This window comes from Camelina sativa, chromosome 15 (genome assembly GCF_030686135.1).
Source record: "Camelina sativa cultivar CO46 ecotype springtype chromosome 15, ASM3068613v1".
Taxonomy (NCBI): Eukaryota; Viridiplantae; Streptophyta; class Magnoliopsida; order Brassicales; family Brassicaceae; genus Camelina; species Camelina sativa.
Window position 1 is genome coordinate 23773055 of NC_141894.1, and position 23182 is coordinate 23796236.

The window sequence follows — 23182 nt, forward strand, 5'->3', positions numbered from 1 at the left end:
TGGGTAAGCTTAGTGCATGAAACTAGGCAACTTGTGTATTTATGGATACCTTGCCAACCAAATTTGGAACTCGATGCGACTCGCTCCTTTTTTTTAGATGATTTACAAAAGAAAACAAGAATGAAGAGTAAGAAAATGGCAATCATGTGAAATATAAATACAGGAAAAAAATTGGAAAATAAAATGTTCCAAAATGACAACATTTCACATGATCATATGTGTATGTTCTTTCATATTACTCTTTTTCATAAACCTTAGATCCTCCATTCTATAGTCAAATATGCCAATAAAGTGATGACCAACAGAAAAGAAAAAAGGATGGCGAAAACAATGAAATTTGAGGCTTCCCTAATGCGTAATGTTAACTTCCCACTTGATGAGAGTCTTAACAGCCCGAATTTGGTAAATTTAATATGGTATGAACTCCACTTTGGGCTCTATGCCTGCTAAGGGATCTTCTCTCCTATTTGCTCGCCTCCACACTTCTTCCTCTTGAATAGCGATATATCAAGAGTCTTTTGTGGTGGTTCTGAAATATTTTTGAAGTTTTTTTTTTTTCGCGACTTCCAAATATACCATATAATCCATGGAAATACTCTTAAGCTCTCCTCATTTACTCCCACGTCCTTCCCCTGCCAAAATATATAATCAAAATTATTGTATATCGACGATGACGGGAACAACATAGGTGATGAAGGGATATTCGACAAAGCCCAGACTTGTCTAGCTGAGGGACATTCGAAGATCACATGTTGTGTTTTACTTGGTTTCCTTTCTGATACTTTCTATGACACAGCTGCTCGACAAATTGACCACTAAAGTTTGCGAGAATATTATATAGTGAAGCAATGCAACAACAAATGTTTTGATGCTTTCAATTCAAAAGAAGAATAATAAAAACTAATCTGAGAGATGGGTGGCATGACGTGGCATTTAACATGGTTTCTGTTGATTCCAAGAGATTAGTATTTGGGTTTAGGAAGCTTTAGCATCACTCGTGAGTTATCAAAGAAAAAAATAATAATAATATGCTCAAGTTTTTATAGAGTTTTGATACGAAAGTAAAACATTTGTTTACATTTATTATTGTTTTAAAGTTGGAGAATAAAGTGGCTAATTCATTCTTTCTCTTTTTTTTTTTTTTGTTCAAAACGTGGCTTCGCTCTTTCTCATCTATTTTTTTTCTTTGTTTTTCTATATTTATGGAAATCATTGGCTGTTTATAAAGTGCAATGGAAGTTTCCTCAATTTTGACACTAATATATCATAATTTTGGTTAAATTGGCGATTGTTTCTATTAGAGTACCGAGCAATTTTGAATACATTCATATTTAAATAAAATAAAACTAAATAAACAGTATTTTGTGATATTGGTAGGGTGGAATAGGTGCATGCACCGATTATACATAAGCAAAACATATTATTGGTGTTGTTGTTTACAATAATAATAGTAAAAGATAAAATATCTCCTCGAATAGGACTAGTAGTACTTAGACCATCTCCACTAGAGGAACCCATCTAAATTGCTCAAAATTAAATTAATCATATAATTAATATTAAATTAATCAAAGTAATCATTAACAATTTTAAACAAAATCATCCATCCAATAGAGAAATCTTATGAAGGTTGCTTAATCATTAAAATAATTATTTTTTAAGGAGGATCATAACTTGAGAGAAGTGAACATTTATTTTTGTTTGAAATTAATTGATGTACCAAAATTATGTTTGTTTTGAAGGATTACTATAAGATTCTAGATGTTGATTAAACCAAAATTACTATAAGGTTTTGTTGGATCCTATTAAAGTTATTAAAGTTATTTTTGGTGTTATTTTAGAAACAAAATACATGCTTAATGTGTTTTGTGTTATTTTAGAAAATACATGTATTATTTTAGAAAATACATGCTTAAATTTTTATTAGATGTTTAATTAAATTTAGAAAATATTTTTAAATTATAAAAGATAATTTCATTTTTCAATATTTCTTAAATTTTTATTTTAATTGAATATAAAGATTATTTAACTAAAAACATAACCAAAATCATTAAAACTACTAAACCACAAAATGAAGGGTATTTTGGTCATTTCATATATTGTATCCAGATATCTATACCAGATTACAAAACAAACACAATTTGTTCCAGATACAATTTTTGGATGAATTGAACCAAAAACACAAACGAACAGTATCTAGATGTTGCGTCTAGATACTGCGTCCAAATACTGCGTCCAAATACTAAATCCTGATATTGCTTCTAGATCATGAAACAAACAGCACCTAAGACTTTAAGATCCAAATCAGTGGAACAGAGATAGAAAAAAAAAAAAAAAAAACAATTCAACTACAAAATGAAAAAGAAGAAGAAAAACAAAGATTGAGTTAAATTACTTATCTTGCTCAACGAGGAAAGAAGGCTGTGATCGGAGACCACCACAAAAAAAGTTAGGTACTGAGAAGCAGACGGAGGCGGATATGTAACCAATCTCCCTCAACCACCACCTCTGCCTCCACCACCACTACCACCAAGTGAAGTCATCATCATCACCACCATGACGGCTACTTCTTTGTATTCTTCCTAAGCTGGTTTTTATCGGGAGAAACAACTGAATAGAGATAGAGAAGAATGGAGCTGGGCGAAGATCGAGGTAATGCGATGGCCGTAATTTGATTGATTTTTCCGGTTTTCATCGGCGACTGATCGGCCTTTTGGACTGAGAGAGAAAAGAGAGAGAGAGGATCGCAAAAAAAGAAGGAAGAAAATGGGAAAAAGAAATTTTTTATATATATTTATGTATCAACTTATCAAAACACGCCACGTACAGTTGCTAATGAGTTGCTCAAGTTCCTTCTTACACAAACGTTTCTCCGCTTTTTTTTTTGGCTCAACTTCAACTCATCATTAACTAATAAGAGTACTCAAGATTATTACACAGTTTCTACTTCGACATGGTGATTTAACCAATTAGGCACTACTGAAAACATACGAGGAACATAATTCTCAAGTGAGAGAGCTTCTCTCACAACTTTGTCGGCCACTTGATTACCCTCCCTAGGCGTGAAATGCAGCCTCACCTCCTCAAAGAACTGGAAAGCTTGTCTTATGTCCTGCAAGATCGGGGCTAGATTTGGAGTGTCTTTTTCTTCCTTAATCATAGACACAAGTTTTTAAGAGTCTGTTTCAAATATCACTTGTCGATAATTGAATCTGATCAGCGATAACACCACGCCTCTAAGGGCATCAATCTCAGCTTCCAGCACTGAATTCACTCTTGGCAAAGCCCTCATCCCCACCCAAAGCACATGACCCTTATCATTCCTCACAACCCAGCCCATACCACTGTTTGTTCCATCTACTGTCCATGCCCCATCACTGTTACATTTTCTCCAGCCTAGAGGGAGAGGGTTCCAACGAGTTGTTGTCTTATCCGCGATTTTTGGGGGTTCTATGTGTTGTGCAGGTGGTACTCTAAGCCTCCATTCTTCCTCGTCTTCCTTTGCTTTTTCAATGATTTCTGGTCTCAAAAATTCTTTGCCTTGAAATATCAGGTTGCTTCTGTTTTTCTAGAGTCTCCAGAGAATCCATACCAGGTTTGAGCTATTTGAGGAACTCTCAGGTGGAAGGTCTTTGAAGTTCATCGCATAGTAAAGATTTTGGTAGAGAGAATCAGACCATTCACCCTCCGGTGGAGCAGCAAAGGGAGAGAGAGCCAAGGTCAGTCTTGCAAAGGTGCACTTGAATAAGAGATGGTTGATTATTTCTACACTATTAAGGCATCTGCAACATGCACTATCTCTTGCTAGGTGTTTGTGGGAGAGATTACCTGCAACTAACAAACAATTAGCCATACATTTCCAGAGGCAGTGACGAATCTTGGGTGGGACATCCAATTTCAAGATTTTCTTATATAGGGGGGATATGCTCGGTTGAAGGACCTCTTCAAGTTCATCTTGGTTGTTAATTATCTCAGTCAGGACCCAATAGCCAGATTTGACTGAGTAGTGCCCTGAATGGTTGTAATCCCATGCATATCTATCCTTTGTAAGTCTTTCCCCTGGTCTCTGATGCAGCACCTTCCTAGCGTCCTCCTCTGATAGGATAGCAGAAATGAGTTCTTGCTTCCATTCTCTACCGCAGTCTTCCAACAAGTCATTAACGAATCGGAGCTGGGAAACAACCTCTTTTTGTTCTTGGGGCACTTGCCGTAGAGAAAGAACTGGTTTGGCAGGTTTAGAGCCTAACCACTGGTGTTTCCAAATCTCAATGGACTTTCAATTACCAATTATGGCTCTTGTACCTTGTTTCATCATGATTTAAGCTTCATGGATACTTCTCCAAGCGTACGACGGCCGAGAGCCTATCGGGGCTTTTAGAGGATCTGATTTGTTGAAGTACCTGCTTTTGTAGATTCTCGTCATTAATGAGTCAGGATTGGTTAGAATGATCAATAATTGTTTCCCCAGTAGTGCAATGTTGAAACTTTCAATATCCTTGAACCCTAGACCTCTTACCGCTTTAGGACGACTGAGGTGTTCCCATGCTTTCTAATGCATTGCCCTGCCTTCCTTTTTGTTCTTCCACCAGAAGTCTGCCATGATTGAGACTAGCTGTTGACAAGTGTCCTTGGGGAGTTTCAAACATGACATTGTGTGGGTTGGGAATGCTAGGACAACCGCCTTTAGGAGAATTTCTTTACCCCCGGGAGAGAAAATTGTTTTGCCATCCATTAACCTTCGAATGCAATCTTTCCCAGAAAAGTTGAGGGTTTCTATCTTTGAACTGCCAAAAGATTCTGGTAGACCAAGATAGAATCCTTGTCCTCCCTCCATCTCAATGCCCAAACTCTGTTTAATGATGATTTGACGTTCTTGTGGAACGTTCTTCCCAAAATGGAGACAAGATTTCTGATAATGTACCCTTTGTCCTGATGCTAGGCTATACTCCTCAATAATTGAAACAAGAATATTTAGTGGTGGTGAAAGATGAATGTGTATGCAATGATGAGATATGGAATGGATGGGTGTTTCAATTCCCCTTATGCAGTTGCAGTATAAGAGGTGTCAATCCTAAATGAGTGTTTGTGAACAATTAAGATGTGAATATCAATCTAAGTCAAGCCAAATGTAAAGATTGTTTGTCACTAACAATCCTAAGATGAAAATGTAAAATGCAGAAAGTAAACTACAAGAACTAAGTACTAAATGCAAATAAAACAGGATGAAAATAACAATAATGATGCAAGAACAGAAATAGAAACTACTACTAATGAACTAATGCAAGACAATCAATGAACAGGACACTAAGTAAATGCAACAGAAATGCAACTAGAATAAAACAAGGCAATCACAAATCATAAAACACAAGTTCTGGGGATGAACTCGAGCATCACTCGACCGAGTGTAGGTCGAGTGGGTGGTCGAGCTAGACTAGACGCAGAAACAGAGCAATGCAATAAAAACAGAGTAATGCTAAACCAAATCAAACAACAAGCAAGTAACATGATTAAGACTTTAAAATCAATAAACAAAGAAGGTCCTGAGGATGGATTCATGGGATGAACTGATCATTGTGGCTATCTAACTTGGTCAACAAATCTCAAGCAAGCTATGAGCTAATCTCTAGACATATGAATCTAAGACAAGTTTCTCCCACTCTCATGGTCAAGAAACAATCAAACCTATGCATCTTCTAGACTTGTTCTCACACAGTAAAGAATCTACACAAGCAGGCATTAAGCAATACATCTCAAACCAAACAAGACCTCTAATCTCTTAGCAAGCCTAATGGTAAGCTCTAGATCTAGCCTTATCTATGTTTCCTAAACATTGGTGTGATGCTAAGAAGCTTGAAATCAGATTCTACCCTCTCAGATATAAAATCAGCATTAAGATCATCTACCCTAGAAGAGATCTACAACAATCAAGCTTGACCAAATCACACAAACCACAAGATCAGTCCATCCTAACCATCCTCAAGATCCTAGGAAGACTACTCACAACAATACATGATTAAACAAGTCAAAAACCCAGAAAATATTGAAACATGCATTATTAGAAAGATAAAACAGAGATCTTTAATATTGATGAAAGGATCAAACTCAAATTCTCAATATCTTGAAAGTTATAGAACCAACAAAATATAAGAATCTAGTCTTCTTTCTTAAGAAAGTAGAAGATCTAAAAATAAAAATGCAAAAGGAATAAAGCTAAAAAGGTAAAAACTAGGTTTAGAGAATATCTAAAAAGCTGGCCTTTTTTGGTGGCTGCAGGTACAAGGCTTTATATAGGAAGGGGAGTGGAAGCCCTAAAAATGGAAAAAGTCAAAGTAGTCAACGGCTCGGTCAACTCGACCTGTGCTCGGTCGAGTGGCAGGTCGAGCTGGCTTCTCTCGTGCATTCTCCACTCGGTCGAGTCCATCTCCCCACTCGGTCGAGTGCTTGGTCGAGCTGGACTCCGGACCTTGGTTCTTCAGCCTTCACTCCCTTGCTTTCCCTTCATGATTGCTTCACTTCTCCTCAGCATTGCTTCCATGCTCCTTAACCTCCAAAATCACCTGTTTATGCATGAAAAGATGCAAATGCAGTGCAACTAAACTCTAATGCATGATTAGTCCTAAAGCTACACAATAATGGTGAAAATGGCTAACAAAAGATGCAAAAGATGTGAATAAACTAAGGGAAAACATGGTAAAATATATGAACATCAACACCCCCAAACTTAGTCTTTGCTTGCCCTCAAGCAAATAAACAAGACATAAGAAGGTAGATGAGGTTTGAAAGTTGGATCTCAGTTCCTAAAGCTTGCAAATAGACCATCTAGAATCAATGTCCAAGTTACTAGTACTATGATGCAAGTTGAATGAGCTGTACTTAAAAATTTAGACAATCATATCACAACCTTTACTGATTTGAGCCTTAGACATCCACATGCATTCAAATCAACCATTTCCTTTAACATTCATTAATCAAGAACATGAATCAATTCTATGCAATGCTTAAACTCATTTGGCTTGGTAATAAGGGTTTTGAGACAATGATGGTCTCTTTTTAGAGTGGTGCTTGTCAATATCAAGGTTCTCTCATGAAATGGATTGAGCTTTAGAAGAATGCTAAAGGTAAGAACACTTAGACACATACAAGAACAAAACCTTGTCTACCCAAAGGTACCCAAAGTGTTTATCCTAACAATCTAAACCCAAACGATCCTAGTGCTACCCTTTAACTTCTTCTTTCTCTTTCACCCTTTTCTCTTTTGGTTTTCAAGTCTTAGGAGAGGTTTCTTATTTGATATTTCTAGTGGAATGGGGGATTCTTATTGATTGCTATGGTTCTCTTTTCTTCTTATTCTTAAGACATTTAAGCTTTTTGCTAAGCTGCTCTTTGCTTTCTTTTCTTTTCTTTAACTAGAACCATCTTAGATAATAATTTTTACTTCCCATCCTTTCAATAGACTTTAGCTTTTACTTAAACACATTCCCCTCCTAAAGACTCTACCCTTTTCTTTCTCTTTTTCCTCTTTCCTTTTCTTTTCCTTTTCAAAACAACCAAGTCCCAAACCCAACAAGTGAACCACCTAGTCCTATCTAGTTTGAAAATTGCAAGCTAGAACTACATAAGGTTTTACTCTTGTCAGTTCAAACCTAACACTTTCTACCAAGCTCAATCCTAAAAATAGGCCTCACACACACAAGAATAAACATGGCTTGGAAGAAGGTTTGGTTGGGGTAGGGAAACTGATTTAAAAGTGAAATCAGCTACTTGGATCAACAAGAGTGGCAAAAGGAGAAAGATGATCCAAATATGTATATGGTATCCATGACTTTAAAGCAATGCACACATTGATAATTAAAAGTCAATATTAGGTTCTTATAGATAGGAAATGGAATCAAATCCCAACATGCTTCAATTTAGACCAAATGCAATGCAGGAATTCAAAGCTTGGTTCAATCTTATGCTTCTAACTACTCAACTAGCATCAAAGTACTATTAACTTGGGCATTGATCCTAGTCTAGGGAATTAAGCAAGCTAACAAGGAAAAACTCATCATAGATCCCTAATGCAAATATTATACAATTCTACATGAAACATGCTAAACAAGATCCTAATATGCAATGCAAACTACATGAACACTCTTTTTTTTTATAAAGATTTTTTCAAAATTTTTCAAATTTTTATGGGTTTTCTATGCCTTAGATGCTATGCAAATGCTAACATGATGATGATAAAAATTTGAAATAAGAACACAAAACACAACATCAAATGCTATCTCAAACCCTCCCCCAAACTTAAATCACACAGTCCTCTGTGTGAAAGAAATTTGTAAGAGGATTCAAGACTAATAAAAAAACAACAAAACACAATATGAAATGCAATGGTATTTACAAGTGAAGGTGATGATGGTACCTTAGGGATTGTGGAAGTAGTTGTCCACATCCATCTGCATGCTGTCATATGGGTAGTTGGGGTCCCCTTGGTGGCTTGGAGATGGACTTTGGGGCAGCTCGACGATGGAGATCGACCGTGACTCGGTCGAGTGCATGTCCGAGTGGGGGGGTCGAGCTGCGAGTCTCCATATCTTGAGTCTGGTACTGCTGGTACTGCTGGTATAGTGCTGGATCCATAAAGTATTAATGTGGGAAGGGAGGGTAACATGGATAACCTGGATAAGCAGCTAGAGGTGGGAAGCCATAGGGTGATCTGGGCTGGTGCTCGACCGAGTGCATTGGGGGTGCTCGGGTCGAGTGGTTGCTCGAGTGAACCGGTCGAGTGCCTCGAAAATTGTTGTTCTCGGGTACTTGAGCTCCTCTTCCTCTGATTTGGCTCATACATTGAAGCCCTAGCTGGTTCCACGGGGTTTGCAACTCTTGAAAGTGCTCTAGTTGAGCTACTTCTCCTCAAAGGGCTTGAATGGCTTGGAGATGAGTTTCCACTCTTCAGCTCAGCAATCTCCTTCTTTAGTCCCTTGATGGACTTAGCCATGTTAGTCACCTTCTTCTTCAGCTTGTCAAACCTCTTCCCATGCCACTTATTCCATTTTTGCAAAAGAGTCAATCTCTTTGTATTCTCCCTCACTCCTCTACTATCTCTTGGATTGGGCTCATAGTCTTCAAAATAGAACTGCTCCTCTCCATCAGCCACTTGTGCATTCCCAGCTTCCTCAAATCTAGGTTGAACCACTCCATCAAACCAATGCTCCTCAGCTGGCCAAAAGTCAATGTTGGCTCCTTCTTGAATGGTGGTGAGCTCTTGGTTAGGAAATATGAATTGCTTTTTCCCAAGTGTTGGAAGCTCAAAGTTGAAAATGTGGTTCCCTTGATGCATCTCCTTGGCTAGGATGAGAGTGGAGGTAAGGTAGCTTGAGTCAATCCATCTTGGTGAGACCCCTTCTCCTCTAAGTGGGATGTTAGCAGCTTAAAGAATTGGAGTGATGATGCCTCCAATGGTAAGTGCTCCTCTTGAACCCTTGTTCTCAAGCTTGCCTACCCAACTTCTCAAAAATATCGTATGGTCTATCAGCACCATTGCAAGATCAGTCTCCACAGTGCTACCAAGGATGATGGTTCCATTCCTTGCTTGAAGAAGAACTCCATTGAGAGCCAAGTCAATCATCTTTAGCTCTCCCTCATTGATGTTTCCAGTTTCCTTCCTAGCAAAGAAGGTATTGGCAAGAGCTTTGTGGTAGTACCTCAAGACTGGGCTCCTAATCCTAGAGCTCTTGGAGTTGGAGGATGAGTAAAGCTTGTTGTCCCCAATGGTCTCCCATACAGCATACAATTCTTCTCTTGGAACCATCAAGCTCCTATTGCTCCCAACCTCAAAACCAAACACATCAGCCAACTTCTTCATTGAGAGCTCATGCTTCATCCCTTTGATTGTGAAGGAGATGTGACCAGCTCCTACTTCAGCATGCTTCCTCAAATATGTGTGCAGCTTGACAGTGGCTGGGAACTCACAGCTTTCCTCTCTATAGCCCTCCATACAAAGCCCCATGAATTTGGTAAGGCTGCTCTTCTCAAAGAGACACTCCACATCTTCATCAATGGCAAGCTTCTCCATGGTCTGCTTGTGTGGATATCTAGTTCCCAAGAACTCCATCCTCATGAAAGCATCAAAAAGCTGCTTCTTTGACAATCCACAAGACTCAGCTTCTCCATCATCCAACAACTCTTTTTCCTCACTTTCTTCTTCCTCACTCTCACTTTCATCCTCCTCTTGTTCAACTTCAACAGCTGGCCTCTTCCCTTTGGCCTTGTGTCTCCTCATAAACTCATTGAGAGTAGGCTCCCTTTCCTCCTCACTCTCAGTCCTCTCAGGATCCTCCTCAACTGATTCTCTCCTAAGACTCGGCATCTGGCTCGACCGGCTGCTCGAACCGCCACTCGGTCGAGTGGTCGATCGAGTGGTCCGTCGAGTGGCTCTCCCAGCTTCACCTCTTGATTCAAGGTCAGCATCACGACGTTCCATGGAGCTTACAGCGGTTTGGTGAGACTTCTTGGTTATCTTGGAAGACATTTTCAAAAGAAACTGAAGGGAATAGACTCAAAGCTCAAAGTTAATAGGTTAGTGACCCAAAAACTTGAAAGAACAAAGCTAGAGCAAGAGATGAACTTTGAAAGAGATTTTAAAGCTTGAATTTAAATGTTTTGAGCAAATGAGAGAGTGTGAGAGGTATAGGATCGTGCAAGGTCTATATAAAGAAGCTAAGGAGACAAGGAGACAAGGGTGGAGCGTCCTTACCATTCAAATTTGAATTGGGAATCTTTGACTTGCTTTTTGGCTGCCACTCGACCAGCACGTGGTCGAGCACCTTGACCAAATTTGAAATTTCAAAATTTTTCTCCTTGTTCTTCCCTCCACTCGATCATTCTAGAAGAATGGGAATCGAATGGGCCTCAATTCTTATCCGACTCGGCCGAGTACCTCTCGTGGCCTGGTCGAGTGGGCCTGCGAGTCTTCTTCTCCAACTCCCTGTTTCACAAATTAAAGAGGGTAAACAAAGGTTATATAACCCATCAAATAGAATTTGATAGTGTCTATTTTGAGTGCAAGCCATAAAAGGATCAAGATGAGGAAAATTACCTATTTCAAACTCAAACCTGTCCACTATGTCGTCTTTATCTTCAACCTTCTCTTTCTTCTGCTTCACCTTCCTCTGCCTTTTGTCCTTATTGTCTTTTTTATTTTTAGACTCATCTCTCTTTCGTTTTGCCTTGCTTTGCCTTGCCTCACTCCCTGCTTCACGATCTTCGTCGTCATCACCAGCCTCATTCATGGCTTTAACATCTCCGTCCTCATCACTAGCCTCATCGCTACTATTATCTCTTTCGTCTCCACCATCACCACTTCTATCTCCATCATCTCCATCTTCCCCGCTACTATCCTCATCGACTTCTTCGAGACCATCGGGATCTCCATTGTAATCAGGATCATCTGGATCACTCTGATATAAACCCAACGTTGTGACCGTCATCTCTTCTCTCTAACTTCCTGCGAGGAACCCTAATTTTTACTCAAAATTGTGATCACTCCGAACTAATGTTGTGACCGTCACGGAATATTTAATCAACGTCGTATGGTGAAGGCAAACGTGAAACAGTAATCGCAATTTTTCTGGTTTAATATGGTTTAGTAATCGTAAATCTCAGTCTTGATTGAATGTGTATGATTATTAATTTTTAAAAAGTTCATGTTGTTTCATACATAAATTATAAGTTTGTGTTGGTTTATGAAGAGTTAAAAAGTACAGGTTGTAATGCTGAGAATGGGGTAAGTAGAGGTTGATATATAACGCCGACCCCAGAACAATGCATAAACAAGAAAGTAAACTGGAGCTCGACCTAGCACTCGGTCGAGTGCATGATCGAGTGGGTGGTCGAGTTGACAAGCGAATGAACAGAACTGAAACAAAGCATCAAACAAAACAGAGCAGAACGAAAGTAAACAAACAGCAAGCGATTAAACAGGATTCAAACAGGTAAATCAATAGATAAATAGGGTCCTAAGGATGGATTCATGGGCTGGACTCAAGCTATGATTATCTAAACTAGCCAACAAACCTCAATCAAACATGAGCTATCTCTAGACAATGATCTCCTAATACAAGTTAATCCAATCTCTTGGCAATAACAATCAAGCTAAGATACTCTCAATCTAGCTCTCACTAGCAAAGATCATATAAAAGCAGGCATTAAACTCAAATCATTATAGTCAAAAATCAACAAAACATCTAATCTCTTAGCATGCTTCATGATAATCTCTAGCATTAGCCTTATCTAGCAACTTAAACATTGGTGTGATGCTAAGAAGCTTAAAATCTATTCTTACCCTCTCAGTATAAGAATAGCATAGAGCATATCTAATGTAGAATAGATATTTAAACAATCAAGCTTGATCAGTTTAAGCAACCATAACTATTACCCAGCCTAATTCATCCCTAAGATCCTAAGCCACTAATAAGATCTAAAAATCATCATGAAGAACACAAACCCAGAAAATGATGATATAGACATGGATGGATAGATAATGATGAGATGAACAATTTAATACAAAGAAGTGAAAGAAAATACTCAATAGATTCAAAGTTATGAATGTTACAAATCTATGAAAATCTAGAGAAAAGATAAGAGATGATGCAATAATGTAAAAATAGCTAAAAATGGCAAAAACTAGGTCATGAGGTGTCTATAGGGTCTACCTTTTCGGCCACAAGTGCCAGCACATATATATATTAAAGACGGGGAAGCCCTAGTTAGCTAGAGGAAAAAATAGAGAGTTGGCTGCAAGTCCTCGACCATGCTCGGTCGAGTGCATGGTCGAGTGGTTGGTCCGCCAAGTAACTACAGTCTTCGATCTGGTATGATATCGGTTCAGTAAAACAGGTATAACTCTTGAACGACAGCTCCGATTGCCTTGAAACCACCGGCATTGGAATGATAACTCAATTTACTACAACTCTCATGAAGGACGCCGAAGCTGAATCGCAAAATAAAATCTACATTCGGATCGATCTTTGAGGAGCTCGTTATGAACCCGACCATGTACTCGACCGTGTGCCTGCTCGAGTGGTATGGTCGAGTGCCTTCTTTTCCCTTCCTGATACTTCCAATCCTCTTTTTTAGATCCAGAAATAACAGCAAGTCCTTCCTTACCCTTTTAGAGCTCCATAACACCTAATAATACTCCAAATGCACAAATGTATGCAATGCATGCTTCTAAACATCCTCAGTGCATATTTGGACATAAATGGCTATAAAACCTAAGGAATGACTTCTATATGATGCAAAACATGAACTAAACAAGGCCATAAATATGGTAAAATATAGTGACATCAACACTCCCAAACTTAGTCTTTGCTTGCCCTCAAGCAAACAAACAAGACAAGAGAGGAAAGTGAGGTTTGAAAATGGGATATCAAAGCCTAAAGCTTGTTAATAAACTAGCTAGAATCAATGTCCAAGTTACTAGTACTATGATGCAAGGTGAATGAGCTGTACTTAAAGATTTTAGACAAGCTTATCATAACCTTTACTGATTTGAGCCTTAGATATCCACATGTATTCAAATCAACCATTTCCTTTAACAATGATTAATCAAGAACATGAATTAATTTATGCAATGGTTAAGTTCATTTGGCTTGGTAATAAAAGGTTTTAGAGACAATGATGGTCTCTTTTTAGAGTGGGGCTTATCAATATCAAGGTTCTCTCATAAAAAATGGATTGAGCTTTAGAAGAATGCTAAAGGTAAGAACACTTAGACACATACAAGAACAAAACCTTGTCTACCCAAAGGCACCCAAAGTATTTATCCTATCAATCTAAACCCAAATTGTCCTAGTTCTACCCTTTTTCTTCTTCACTTCTCTTTCACCCTTTTCTCTTTTGATTTCAAAGTCTTAGGAGAGGTTTCTTATTTGATCTTTCTAGTGGAATGGGGGATTCTTTCTTATTGCTATGGTTCTCTTTTCTTCTTATTCTTAAGACATAAAAGCATTTTGCTATACTCTTTTTTTCTTTCTTTCTTTTCTTTAACTAGAACCAACTTCAACAATCTTATACTTCCCATTCTTTCACTAGACTTTGATTTTACACATTCCCCTCTTAAAGACTCTACCTTTTTCTTTCTCTTTTTTCTCTTTTCTTTTCAAAACAGCCAGGTCCCAAACCTAATAAGTGATCCACCTAGTCCTGTCTAGTTTGGAAAATGCAAACTAGAACTACACAAGGTCTTACTCTTGTCAGTACAAACCTAACACATTCTACCAAGCTCAATCCCAAAATAGGCCTTACACACTCAAGAATAAATTTGGCTTGAAAGAAGGATAGGTTAAGGGTAGGGAAACTGATTCTTAATGAGGAAATCAGCTACTTGGATCCAAATATGTATATGGTATCCATGAGTTTAAAGCAATGCATTAGTTGATAATTGAAAGTCAATATTAGGTTCTTATAAGTAGGAAATGGCATCAAATCACAACATGCTTCAATTTAGACCAAATGCAATGCAGGAATTCAAGGCTTGGTTCAATCTTATGCTTCTAACTACTCAACTAGCATCAAAGTACTATTAACTTGGGCATTGATCCTAGTTTAGTGAATTTAAACAAGCTAACAAGGCAAAACTCATCACAGATCCCTAATGCAAATATTAAACAGTCCTATAAGAAACATGCTAAACAATATCCTAATATGCAATGCAAACTACATGAACACTCTTTTTTATAAAGATTTTTGCAAAAATTTTCAAATTTTTAGGGGTTTTCTATGCCTTAGATGCAATGCAAGTATTAACATGATTATGCTAAAAATTTGAAATAAGAAAACAGAAAACAATGTCAAATGTTATCTCAAACCCTCCCCCAAACTCAAATTACACAGTCCCCTGTGTAAGAGAAATTTGAAAGAGGATTCAAGAATCAAGAAGCAACACAAAATCAAGAAATGCAATGGTATATACAAAGATAGAGTTGGAGTATTACTTGGGATGGGTTGAGGGTGGGATTCATTTTTGGAATATCACCAAGTGCCTAAAGGACCTTCATGCTACCTGATCAACCATAACACGAAAGAAAACAAGATCAAAATAACAAGAAACTTAAACCAATATCTACATGGATACCTTTGGAACTTCCTCCCAAGTGAGCTTGTTTAAAGTCTCTAAGCTTGACTTTGCATACTTCTTATGCTTTGGAAGGGTGATATAGAGGTGATGAAGTCCCCTTTGTTCCCAAAGATTGTAGTGCTCCTCTTATTCCTGGGTCAATGCTAAAAGAGTTGTGTCTGCTGATAATACTCAGACCTTACCTTGCTTTCTTTGGAGAAGAACTTCTAACTTTACCATGAAGCTTCTTGATTTGCCCACTTCTCTCCTCATCCTTAGTTGTTAATTCCCTCACTGAATCATGTAGAATGTTGATAGTTTGAAGCTCAGACAAACCAGCAGAGAAGGGGTTTCTTGGCTCTTGTTGTTGGTGAAGCTTGGGGATGAAGTATGGGCATTTTGGGTGACTTGGTACCACTCGGTCGAGTGACTTAAGGTGCTCGGTCGAGTGGTAGGTCGAGTGGAAGGCCGAGTGGCCTAAAATCTCTGTTTCTACCCCATTCACACCCTCAAAGATTCCAGACTCAGTTTCATGACCTTTCTCTTCAATCCTGAAGGTCTGCCCATCAATAGTTGGCTTCTTCTGCTCAAGCTCTTTAACTTGTGGCTTCTCATTCATTTCAACATCTTGTAAGAAAGGTTCATGACTAAAGACCATCAATGCTTGCTTATCAATAGAAGCCTTGTACTTTTTCAGCATTTGCTCTTTAACCGTCCTGGAAATGGCAAAGGTGGCTGATAGGGAGGAGGAATGAACCGAACCTGCTTGCTAGATTCTTGAACAATGACTCGCTCAAGAACTCGACCAGGCACTCGACCGTGTGCATGGTCGAGTGTATGGTCGAGTTGGGTCTCAAACTCAGTTTTCTTCTCATTCTGCATCTCTGGTTGAAGAAATTCCTCCCCAACTTGGTTGTCACTGTCCTCAGGGAGCTTTGAAGGTAGTTCATTGAGACAGATAGCTTGGGCAGTGGCAAATCCTTTAGATTGTTAATTGCTGTCCCATGGAGTTGTCTAGAAGAAGAAGATTCACTCTTGAACTCTAGGTGAAGCAGTCTGCAAGTTAAAGCTTCAATCTTGAGATTAAAGACACCATATGTGGAGTCCATCTTGTTTTTCAGCTCTATGAGCTGCTTACTTTTTTCAATATCTCCATTAGTTTGGCCATGTAGGAGTTGCTGAAGCATAATCTTCATCTCTTGATCTAGAGCAGGAGGTTGTTGGGATTGTTGTGGAGGACAAACTGGGTCCATAGATAGCTCATCTTCACAAACAAGATGTACCTTCTTTTGCTGGGAATCCCCTCTTTTGTGTATAAAGAGCTTATCTATCTTCTTAAGCTTCTCATTCAAGGCTTTTAGTTCCTTTCTATGCCCTTCCTCAGAATCAACACCTCCCCTTAAGCTTCTATCATATTCCTCATAATAATTTCCATTGGACTGAGCAAGGTTCTCCACTAACTCCAAACCTTCATCTACATCTCATGAAGCTTCCATCAGAGGCTGTGTCTAGGAGCATCTTGATCTTGGGAAGAACACCTCTATACAAAGTACACAACAAATATTCATTGTTGAATCCATGATGAGGGCATTGTCTCTGGTAGCCTTTGAACCTCTCCCATGCTTCACTAAAAGATTCACCATTCTTTTGGAGAAATCCTGAAATTTCATTCCTCAAATGTGCAGTCCTTGAGCTAGTGAAAAACTTTGCAAGGAATACCTTCTTACATTCAACCCAAGAGGTGATTCTTCCAGGAGGTAGAGTCTTCTCCCATTGATTGGCTTTATCTCCTAGAGAAAAATGAAACAATCTCATCTTCAATGCATCCTCACTAACTCCAATTATATTGGTGAGGCTACAGAGCCTGTCAAACTCATCAAGATGTGCAAGGGGATCTTCAGTAGGCAGGCCATGAAATCTGCTGCTCTTAACCATTGAGATCAGACTAGTCTTAATTGTGAAGGTTGTGTTGTGGATAGGCGGAGGCACTATCCCATATCTTTGAGTATGTGTAGTGGGAGCATCACTATCACCAATCTTCCTTCTCCTTTGAGGTTCAGTCTGATCATGTGGGAGTTCCATTGCCACCTCTTCTTCGGTGTTGTTGAGACTTTGAGCAGGTGCTCGACCAGGTGCTCGAACAAGCACTCGACCGTTTGCTTTGAGGTACTTGGCCGAGTTCCTGGTCGAGTGGTACTTGAGAATCAAAACAGAACACCAGAACAAGAAAGAGGTGAGTAATAGAATAAAAAGTAACATAGCTTAATCTTGAAACAATGAAATCTCGACTGGAACATATAAACACCCTAATGGCAACGGCGCCAATTGAAACAAAGATTTTATCTAGGTTCTACTTATGCAATGAATGTATGAGAACATGCAAACATAGACATAAGCAGAGATGATGATTAATGGTATGCAAGATGTTTCAATACCCTTATGATGTTGTAGCATAAAGGATGTCAATCCATAAAGAGTGTGATATGTAAGCAGTCAAGATGTGATCAATGCATTCAAGTTAAGCCAAATATCAAGTTGATTTGTTTCTAACAACCTAGTGACAATAATGAAATGCAATGAACTAAGGCAACTGATTAAGACAATAGTAATGCTGAATTAAACTGTAGAACAAGTGCAATAAACAATACTAAGCAGAATTGACTAATAAGTAGAAGAAAACAAGAACAGAACAATGGGTCGGCGTTATATATCAACCTCTACTTACTCCATTCTCAGCATTACAACCTGTACTTTTTAACTCTTCATAAACCAACACAAACTTATAATTTCTGTACAAAACAACATGATCTTTTTTAAAATTAATAATCATACACATTCAATCGAGACTGAGATTTACGATTACTAAACCATATTAAACCAGAAAAATCGTGATTACTGTTTCATGTTTGCCTTCACCATACGACGTTGATTAAATATTCCGTGACGGTAATAGTGTAAACTTATTAAAAAAAAAATTGATTTGGGGATTCTGAGTTCTCCAAAACTCGATATCTCCAAAAAAAAATCATGAGCTACTCTTCGGTGTCTCCGTTTAGCTAATCGAGAAGCTCCTCATGGTGTTCCAACGAGTTGTTGGTGTGGAGAACCCTTAGCCGAGATTCTGGAGATGCTTAAATGCAATGAAGGTACATTCATTATTTCATTTAAATTCTTGATTGAACTGATATATTGAATGGATTGTATGTGTATTAGAAGAAGAAAGAGGAACATTTGTTCATTTTGGTGGATGATGCTTTCTTAGACGAAGTAAAGGTGGTTGATGATGAGAAGTGTAAGTAAGTTGCAGAGGATGTCAGTGAGTGCAAGACAAATTTGGAGCTTCAGAAAGAAATCCTTGAGAAGAATTTTGACAGAAAAGTCATGATTGCAAATGCGGAATTGGGTGATAGTTATGATAGCTTTGAAGACAATAGGTGTTACCATTGTAATTGTGAGCTCTATTGTATGGCTACGGGGAAGATTGTAGGTGTTACTAGTATGGCTCTCTTGTATGGCTATGTGTAAGAGTGTATGTGTTGATCAATTTGGATTGAATGTGGTTTAAGAAATAAGTGGTTTAAAGATAATAGCATAACAAAAGGCAAAACAAAAACTTGCAACATTCTGAAGAAAAATATAGCCTGCAACATATTCTGAAAAAAAAGAACCTGCAACATATTCTAAAACAAAAAAAAACCTGCAACACATTCGGAAAAAAACAGAGTCTGCAACATATTCTAAAACAACAAAAAAAACCTGCAACACATTATGAAAAAAACAGAGCCTGCAACATATTCTAAAAAAAAAAAAAAATCTGCAACACATTCTGAAAAAAAATAAAAAGTCTTATAATTCAAGACATTGTGGTGTATTTTACATTCAAGACTTGTCTTATAATTTTTTCTCCGGTAAGATTCCTTCCGATCTGAAAATCTCTTGTACATGTGCTGCTTCATCTACATCTTCTCAACCTTTTAACGTCCTTGGTTACCTAGTTGTAGCCTTGTTACTCGTAGATGGGTTTCTAAGAAGCAGCAAGAGGTTCTGAGCTAAAACTTTATTACCTGGCCACCCCACAGGGTGAAGTAGCCCTGTAACATTGTGCTCCACTATCTCTTTTGTTCCTCCAGCGTCTGTTCCAAGCACCTGTTCCCAATAAAAACAATGATTAGGATGAGAGAACATTGCCTTTTTGTCACTCCAGATTTAGAAAACATGGATTCATCTATCGTTAGTTTCTCACCGGAAGACCATAAGCCATTGCTTCGATAGTCACTCTCCCGAATGTTTCACCAACTCCCTGTTTCACAAATTAAAGAGGGTAAACAAAGGTTATATAACCCATCAAATAGAATTTGATAGTGTGTATTTTGAGTGCAAGCCATAAAAGGATCAAGATGAGGAAAATTACCTATTTCAAACTCAAACCTGTCCACTATGTCGTCTTTATCTTCAACCTTCTCTTTCTTCTGCTTCACCTTCCTCTGCCTTTTGTCCTTATTGTCTTTTTTATTTTTAGACTCATCTCTCTTTCGTTTTTCCTTGCTTCGCCTTGCCTCATTCCCTGCTTCACGATCTTCGTCGTCGTCACCAGCCTCATTCATGGCTTCAACATCTTTGTCGTCATCACCAGCCTCATTCATGGCTTTAACATCTCCGTCGTCATCACTAGCCCCATCGCTACCATTATCTCTTTCGTCTCCACCATCACCACTTCTATCTCCATCATCTCCATCTTCCCCGCTACTATCCTCATCGACTTCTTCGAGACCATCGGGATCTCCATTGTAATCAGGATCATCTGGATCACTCTGATATAAACCCAACGTTGTGACCGTCATCTCTTCTCTCTAACTTCCTGCGAGGAACCCTAATTTTTACTCAAAATTGTGATCACTCTGAACTAATGTTGTGACCGTCACGGAATATTTAATCAACGTCGTATGGTGAAGGCAAACGTGAAACAGTAATCACAATTTTTCTGGTTTAATATGGTTTAGTAATCGTAAATCTCAGTCTCGATTGAATGTGTATGATTATTAATTTTTAAAAAGTTCATGTTGTTTCGTACATAAATTATAAGTTTGTGTTGGTTTATGAAGAGTTAAAAAGTACAAGTTGTAATGCTGAGAATGGGGTAAGTAGAGGTTGATATATAACGCCGACCCCAGAACAATGTATAAACAAGAAAGTAAACTGGAGCTCGACCTAGCACTCGATCGAGTGCATGGTCGAGTGGGTGGTCGAGTTGACAAGCGAATGAACAGAACTGAAACAAAGCATCAAACAAAACAGAGCAGAACGAAAGTAAACAAACAGCAAGCGATTAAACAGGATTCAAACAGGTAAATCAATAGATAAATAGGGTCCTAAGGATGGATTCATGGGCTGGACTCAAGCTATGATTATCTAAACTAGCCAACAAACCTCAATCAAACATGAGCTATCTCTAGACAATGATCTCCTAATACAAGTTAATCCAATCTCTTGGCAATAACAATCAAGCTAAGATACTCTCAATCTAGCTCTGACTAGCAAAGATCATATAAAAGCAGGCATTAAACTCAAATCATTATAGTCAAAAATCAACAAAACATCTAATCTCTTAGCATGCTTCATGATAATCTCTAGCATTAGCATTATCTAGCAACTTAAACATTGGTGTGATGCTAAGAAGCTTAAGATCTATTCTTACCCTCTCAGTATAAGAATAGCATAGAGCATATCTAATCTAGAATAAATATTTAAACAATCAAGCTTGATCAGTTTAAGCAACCATAACTATTACCCAGCCTAATCCATCCCTAAGATCCTAAGCCACTAATAAGATCTAAAAATCATCATGAAGAACACAAACCCAGAAAATGATGATATAGACATGGATGGATAGATAATGATGAGATGAACAATTTAATACAAAGAAGTGAAAGAAAATACTCAATAGATTCAAAGTTATGAATGTTACAAATCTATGAAAATCTAGAGAAAAGATAAGAGATGATGCAATAATGTAAAAATAGCTAAAAATGGCAAAAACTAGGTTATGAGGTGTCTATAGGGTCTCCCTTTTCGGCCACAAGTGCCAGCACATATATATATTAAAGAAGGGGAAGCCCTAGTTAGCTAGAGGACAAAATAGAGAGTTGGCTGCAAGTGCTCGACCATGCTCGGTCGAGTGCATGGTCGAGTGGTTGGTCTGCCAAGTAACTCCAGTCTTCGATCTGGTATGATATCGGTTCAGTAAAACAGGTATAACTCTTGAACGACAGCTCCGATTGCCTTGAAACCACCGGCATTGGTTATGAACCCGACCATGTACTCGACCGTGTGCCAAAGCTGAAGCTGAATCGCAAAGTCAAATCTACATTCGGATCAATCTTTGAGGAGCTCGTTATGAACCCGACCATGTACTCGACCGTGTGCCTGCTCGAGTGGTATGGTCGAGTGCCTTCTTTTCCCTTCCTGATACTTCCAATCCTATTTTTTAGATCCAGAAATAACAGCAAGTCCTTCCTTACCCTTTTAGAGCTCCATAACACCTAATAATACTCCAAATGCACAAATGTATGCAATGCATGCTTCTAAACATCCTCAGTGCATATTTGGACATAAATGGCTATAAAACCTAAGGAATGACTTCTATATGATGCAAAACATGAACTAAACAAGGCCATAAATATGGTAAAATATATTGACATCACCTTATCATTTAACCCTTTTTGACCACCTTTGTCTTTGATAGTAAAAGGCTGGTCATCAGTGGTGGGAAAGTTGGTTGGATTGTAGGTATTGAACTTCATAACCACATCTTCAGCAATGTTCAAGGTCACAAGACCTTCCTTGACATCAATAACTGCTCCAACAGTGGCTAAGAATGGCCTCCCTAGCAAGATTGGATCCTCAGGCTCTTTGTCCATCTCTATCACCACAAAATCAGTATGAATCCTTGCTCTTCCTATCTTGATTGGGAAATTCTCCAACCTTCCAACTACTTCTTTGTTTGACCCATCAGCTAGGCAGAGATGGAGATTAGTGGATTTGAAATAAGTTCTTCCAAGCTTTTGAGCTATGGAATATGGCATGGTGATCTCTTGTATAGCCAACACTTCTTCCTTCTCCTCAACCACAGCTGCCTCATTCAAAACCCTTTCTTCCTCTTGTTGCTTAGCCAACATTGCCTTTTTCTCAATGATCTCCCTTAATTCTTTAATCTTCTGTGCTTTGAAACGCCCAGGAAAAGGTAGTGGAGGCTTGTATGCAGGAGGAATGTACTTGGCAGGTTTGTCAGCCTCGGACTGTTCAGCTCGATCGGCCACTCGAGCATGCACACGGTCGAGTGGCTGCTCGAGTCCATGGTCGAGCTCAAGTGCGAGTTCCAATTTACTTGCACAAACATCACTTGGGGCTTCAGTAACTAAAGAATTCCCCCAAACTTGAACTGCACTGTCCTCAGTGGCTTCTTCCTCATGAACTTGAATGGCTTTGGCTGTGAACTCCCTTGGATTTCGGACAGCTTTTCCAGGGAGTTGGTTGGGTTTTGGAGCTGAAGAAGAGGCTATGTTACTCTCCATATACTTAACTCTGGAATTAAGACCCTCAAACTTCATGTTCAGGTCATTATACTGGGATGTGAGCCTTTGATTGAACTCAACAAATTGTTTGGCTTCCTCAATCTTACCTTGTGTTTGACCAATCAACAGCTGTTGCACCATGGCTCTAAGGTCTTGTTCCTGGCCTTGGTTAGTCTGAAACCCTGGTGGGGGACACAACCGGGGCTGGAACACCTGTTGTTGTTGTTTGGGGACATACTTTTGGTGCTATTGAGGCTGTTGAGGCTGTTGAGGAGGGTAGACTTGATCTTGTGGGTTGGCCAGATTTGTCCTCCTATAGGACAAATTATTGTTCCTAAACCCTCCTTGGTTATAACCCTTGAAGCCTCCTTGGTTCTGCATATAGCATAACTCAGCAAACTCATTCTCCCCCTGTTGAACTGGAAGCTCCTCTTCACTAACAAATTGAATAGACTTTTGCTGGCTGAGCAAGATCCTATCAAGCTTTTCATTCACCATTTTCAGATCCTTC

The 23182-nt window shown here is 38.7% G+C and overlaps 1 non-coding gene across 1 annotated transcript; it reads left to right on the forward strand.

Moving 5' to 3' along the window:
- Positions 1–16673: 16673 nt before the first annotated feature.
- On the forward strand, positions 16674–16779 carry LOC147927000 (small nucleolar RNA R71). The gene has a single exon (XR_015583087.1). It is a non-coding gene; the product is annotated as a small nucleolar RNA R71 (small nucleolar RNA).
- The last annotated feature ends 6403 nt before the right edge of the window (positions 16780–23182 follow it).